This window comes from Thunnus maccoyii, chromosome 2, assembly GCF_910596095.1.
Source record: "Thunnus maccoyii chromosome 2, fThuMac1.1, whole genome shotgun sequence".
NCBI lineage: Eukaryota > Metazoa > Chordata > Actinopteri > Scombriformes > Scombridae > Thunnus > Thunnus maccoyii.
Window position 1 is genome coordinate 8,044,576 of NC_056534.1, and position 6,000 is coordinate 8,050,575.

The window sequence follows — 6,000 nt, forward strand, 5'->3', positions numbered from 1 at the left end:
GGTTTTCCCTACAAAGCTAAAACGGTCAGTCTCTTCTTTGAGAATGATGACTCAGCATGTACTTTACCAGGCCTCTAGGTACATAAACACAAATAAACACACACACACACACTTTAACACTGCCCGAACATGGCAAATCTGCACAAACTTGTGATTTTGGTGAAATTCACGTAGTTCAATTTGAAGGGATGGTCGGACTTTTGAAAAATTTCAGAGCTTTTATTAGCAATCAAATACTGTGATTGCACTATAACTTCTTGTATAGCAGTGCAATGTTACTCAGTGTTTCAAAACATTTAAAACACATGGAGAAATTGATGCAAAAGAACCTCTTTTGAATGAAATTTGACAAAAACAAAGGCGCCTTCTCAAAGGACATTGGATACGGCAGTGGCCAGTACGCTCACAAGTCATGCCAGAGGGTGTAGTTTTGAGTCACAGTAAAATGGATGGCATGAGAGAAAAAATCTTAATGGTGAAATCCAACACACAAGCTTTGGCTGTACAAAAGTTAGAGCTAATAATAAGGAGAAGGAAGAAATAATAGGAAGAAGACGATGATTTATATCCCGTGCCATTTTTACAAGCAATAAACGTTCAGAAGAAGAGATGGTAGATTTGTTCCTCAAATGAAACAAGGAAACAGAACAGGAAGGAAACATTTGTGTTTTTGAGCAACAGATGAGGAGTTTAGATGAAGAAGTGAATGTTTGTTATCTTTCAAAACGAGTGACCGCATTTATTAAAAGTCTCCTCGCATCCATCCGTAATGTTCAAAAAGCAGCTCATCACATTGAAAAAACAATTGTTTCCCTTCAAAAACAAGATGATCTCTTGTCTAATATAAAACAACAGGGTAGAAATGCCTTTTAGAGTTTCCTTTTTTTCTCACTGGCCTGCTTTTTCACTTTTCGTTTCCATCGTACTGCCGTTCTTCTTCTTGTTCTGTTCTTGTTGCTTACGCTTTCTCACTTCAGAGTTTTGGTTAGTTGTTGCCTCTTTAATATACAGTTGTAGTAGTTATGCATTTAAGTAAAAGTATGAAGTAACAGAAGTAACAGATGTCTCTGCTATCCTAAACTAGGCCTTAAGAGCTCCTTTAAACAGTTCTTAAACACCTCAAAGTCCCCCAAGACTATAGGTCAAAACCCAGTCTATGGCTGGACCGACCTTGTATGGTCAATGTGTGAAACTGTGGCCAGTTTGTTACAGGGACAGTCAGTGGTAGTGTCTATAATGTGAATTCCTGGATATTAAATGTTCATTTGGCAATTTTCTATTGTGGACCCAGTAATATTTGTTGTTAAAGTGTATTGAAGTAGCATAACGTATGACATGGTTAAGCTACGTTTGAGTACCTTGGGATGGTTGATTTGAAAGACAACTGATTTTGATTCTAATTATAACTATTCTAATTAGTATTAAGTCCCCCTGCTCTGTCATCTGTTTCACTCTGCAGATGTCTCATTTTTCATTGTATTGAATGTTTTATCAGTGATTGTTATTTGGGATGCTTTAACTCCCTCAGGCACCTTTTTTCTGCTTCTTATCTCCTTATCTCCCTCCTTATCTCTGCCTGGTTACCGCAGCTAAAGTCAAATCAAGCGCAACAGACACCCCACACTAAACAATGATGAAACTTCATCATTCACTCACTCACTCATGGACAACTGTGGTTATAGGACTGGTCCAGCCAAAAAATAGTCTCACCACATGAAAAATGATTTTGATTTACTTGGTTCACTCACAGTACAAATAAGGGAAAAACAACCTGAACAAATAAATTAAACAGAATCATTGAACCTCAAGGCAACTGTGAACAGTTACTCACAAGACGCACGTTGCAAACTAGTACACTGAGGGACAATGAAACATACTGTGCAAACAATTTTTTTTTTTTTTTTTTAACAAATTCTAACTGGAGCCCTGTGTACACTACAGTAAGCCACACATCGATATACTACACGCTTAATAGTTATTGATTGGCTGCTCCATCTTTCTCCTGTCCTGAGATGCTCTTTTGTGGGCTGAAAAAAAAATCTCTCACCAGTTTTGCTGACAAAACTCTTTCAGACACCCTGTCAACATGTGTCAAAAAGACGTTGTCATCAAGAAAAAAATCAAGACCATTTTTCTTGGTTCCCCTAACGTTGACGTTTCATGTTCTCTTTTCAAACGAACTGTCCGTCATCTACCATGCATAGTGCGTCGTCTGTTTTGCTCTCTGTCTCTTCTTTTTCTGTCTCCTTTCATTTGTTCTTCTCTTTTTTCCTCCTGTAAGTCATGACCCTGTGGTTTGGTCCACCAGCCAATAGACATCTAGGTGTGAGGTTGTGTGGTGTAATGAACCAATGAGGGTGAGCCAAAGTTCAGCCGGGTCACAGAGGCCAGACAGAGTCTTTGCTACCAGTGAACTGTGTATAAGTGTGTGTGTGTGCATGTGGCTGCCTGCCATACCTGCGGTGTCCCTCTGGCGAGTGTGTGTGACTGTGTCCGTGTGTTGTGAAACAAATGGAGAGTGTGTCTTCTGGCACAGTGTCCCCATGCTAGAGGCTTAATGAGCTGGTAGCTGGCAGCCAATCACGGTCACCGGCAACCTTCGAGGTCACACCATGGCGTCGTGTGTAAATAGTGTGGTCAGCCCGCCTACATTTGACGCACAGCTGACAAGATGCGCACACACACAGACTGAGAGGAGAAGGAGAGGTCATGGTGGTTAGGGCACGGTTTTAGCAGAAAAACACACACAGATGCTTACATGCATATACGCAGACAACGTATACTCACACACACAGACACACCTTCATGACTCGACACCCTGCGTGTTTATGTTTATGTGCGTGTGGGATCCCTTTCACCTGAAGGGAGACGCGACATGATTCTCCTGAGAATTACTCACTATGAGCTGACTGCAGCTGAAAATGCTCTTTCAACACAAACACACTCACTCACACACACTGTGAATCCCTTCTTACTCACATTTTTCACATATCCCTGTAAAATAAGCATAATTATCAGAGGTTCAACAGCAGGGTAAAGAAACACAATGCAAAATGCAGTTAAAACAAAGAGCAGATTTGAATAAAACCAGGGTAAATGTTCTGAGATAAAGGAATATCTTGAGCCATATTAGTGGACTGACTGGGTTTTTACAGTAAAAAAGAAATTGCATATTTTAAATGAGGAAAGGCCAACTTACACAAGTGATAAAAATGCTTCCTTATATATAGTCTACATAGACTTACAGGCGATGTGAATGATTATCTTAGTGAAACGTTTAGTAATACGCTCAAGTCTTTACATCATATAAAATAGCTTTATCATTCAAATACAGGCTGATATATGTTAATTTATCTGAATCAGAATACAATATACATTTTTTAACCTGTTGTCCACATCATCTGGAATATTTGCTTGCGAAATAACTCAAATTGTAGTATACAGATATACAAAATTTAATTCTTTTCTTCTTAACAGTCAGATTTGCCACTGATAAAAGTCCAACCCCTGTCAGCCAGAATGCCACTGGAAGCATCTTGTAGGTCACCATTTTTTGGGGACTCCAATTGCAATTGACAACATTGGCCTCTGTGCAATGTCGTGCTTGCATTTTTTTGTGTAAAAAACCCAAAAACAGCAGGATTCCTCAAAGTCGCAGTCAAACCTAGACTTAAGTCTGGACTCTTTCTGTGGATCTCAGGCAATGTGTTGTCTCATTAGGATTTAAAATCTCTACGATGTAGCTAAGAACCTAAAAGATAAAGTTAAAACATTAAAATTGATTCTAAAAACAAAAAAAGCAGCAAGTGTAATGAGGTTAACATAGGGGTAATGGGACTCACTTGTTTAGTTTCTGGCTGAGAAACAGTCAAAAGCTTCTCTCATAGGAAAGGTAAAATGTGCATGGCATTAATCCAAAAATTAAATCATTTGACGGATTCGGTTCAGGTTAAATTGTTGCAGTACTCCTCAATACGTTTACAAAAGCAAGACTGAACTAGCCAAATAATGTGACATCTGAAATTTCACAAATGCTGATTTTGTCTTTGTGTCCAAATAGCGTCCCAAATTGTCCTCACCCTAACCCTGCAGTTTCCAAAAGATGCAACATTCTCCCTTCTGCTCAGTGTTGATATTCTTAACCATGAATGAACAAGTAAATATGTTGGGATTTATCAGCATTAATCAGCTGAATTTGCTATTCATCAGACATGATCTCATTTCTTCTACATCCTCATGACAGTGACACAGGTAGCCCAGCAACAGTCAGTAGCAGTGTCATCAGTTTTTTTTTCTAGGCGGGTGTCAAAAATTGCTGCAACCCGCCGTCTGACATAAATCTGTGAGACTGAGGTCACACCTGCAGTTTGATTCTTTGCTCTGACTCTGAGCTACACTGAAAATGTTTAATTTTATGCATATTTGTATTGTTTACCGATTCCTTTGGTTGATCACAAGCAAAGAACATCTCGTGAGGGAAAGTCACATGGACTCACAATCCAGTGATTTTTAGGACAGTGTTTCAGTAAACCCATCGGCTCGGTGGGTCAGAGATTTTGGCTGAGTCTGCCTCGCATTGTGACAGACTGTGTCAATATTATCTGTCTGTCCCAATGGGGAAGTGAATCTCCTTCACTCCGTTTGTTTCACTCTCTGGAGGAAACCCATCTGACCACCCCACCCCAGACAACACACACACATACACAACACTCACAGTCTCCCTCTGCCACAATAGTGTTGTCATGTGGTGAGGGTGTGTTTGTATGGGCTGGGCTGGTAGTTTGGTCTCCCTGTTGTTTGTAGAGGGGGAGTTGTGGCTCCATGTGCGGCCTTGTCTAACCCCTTACGCATTGCCCTCAGTCCACCCTCTGTCTCGGGACACACACATGTACACTCATGTGCGCATTTTTCCGAACACATTGGGAAGTTTGAATCTTAAACACTAAGACATTTAGAAAACAATCCTGGCTTTGCTGTGGACTAGCTAGCTAACCGGGAGCACACATCCACATGTTTGTATTTCTATGTTTGTCAAACCGACCCCAAACATAATGATTTCCGTAACCCCCAACTTTAACATCACAACTACATGCCTAACAAAACCTTTACCTTGCACATAACCCTGAGCTGTTTTTATGCCTTTTAGGACAAATACAAGTCAAGTCTCAAGTGAATCAAGACAAGTCAAGTTGCGAGTCTTGTCAATGCAAGTCTCAAGTCAAGTTCTAAGTCTTTAAGTGCAAGTGAAGTCACAAGTCTTTGTAACCAAATTGCAATTCAGCTGCAAGTCTTACGGGTCTCTGAGTACGGGACTGTCCTCCCAAGAAAAACGACAGGATCAGTCGTTAATGCAAATACCCCCAAACAACATATTCACGTTCAAGTGACTGAAGTCCTTGGAGAGGTGGATGGATGGGACAATGAAATATTGGGTCTTAACACCAGAGATCACTGTTCGTTTCCTGTTTTCAACCGTAGGTCAACATTGTTTTTTTAAAACCGTGACCATCATCATCTCCTAACCTTAATCACATGGTTATTGTAACTATGATGATGAAGGTCCCCTAACCTGCAGAATTTTGGAGGACTTGTTGCTGAATACAGTCAATTAAAATGACATGACATTCAAATTTTAAACTGTTATCCGCCTTTTAAAGGTGATAACTTTTTTATACATTGTTGAGACCAAGTCCTTACAATTCAAATGCCTAAAAACTTTAATATTCAAGATGTGTGGTTTTGAAGGCCCATCTGCTGCTGTCTAATTTATATTGCAAGGTCAAAACTTTGGACGTTGCAAGCCTTTAGGGACTCGGGTCCCAAGTTCAGAAGTTTAGACCAAGTCATGTCTCAAGTATTTCTTCTTGCTCAATTCTGACTGGAGTCCGATGCTGTGTCTCAAATCGCATACTTCTGTACTTACACTTAATATTTTGAGTGCATAAGTGCGTTCACACTGAGAAGTATGAGAAAATGCAGTGCACTGTGAGAACTATGGAC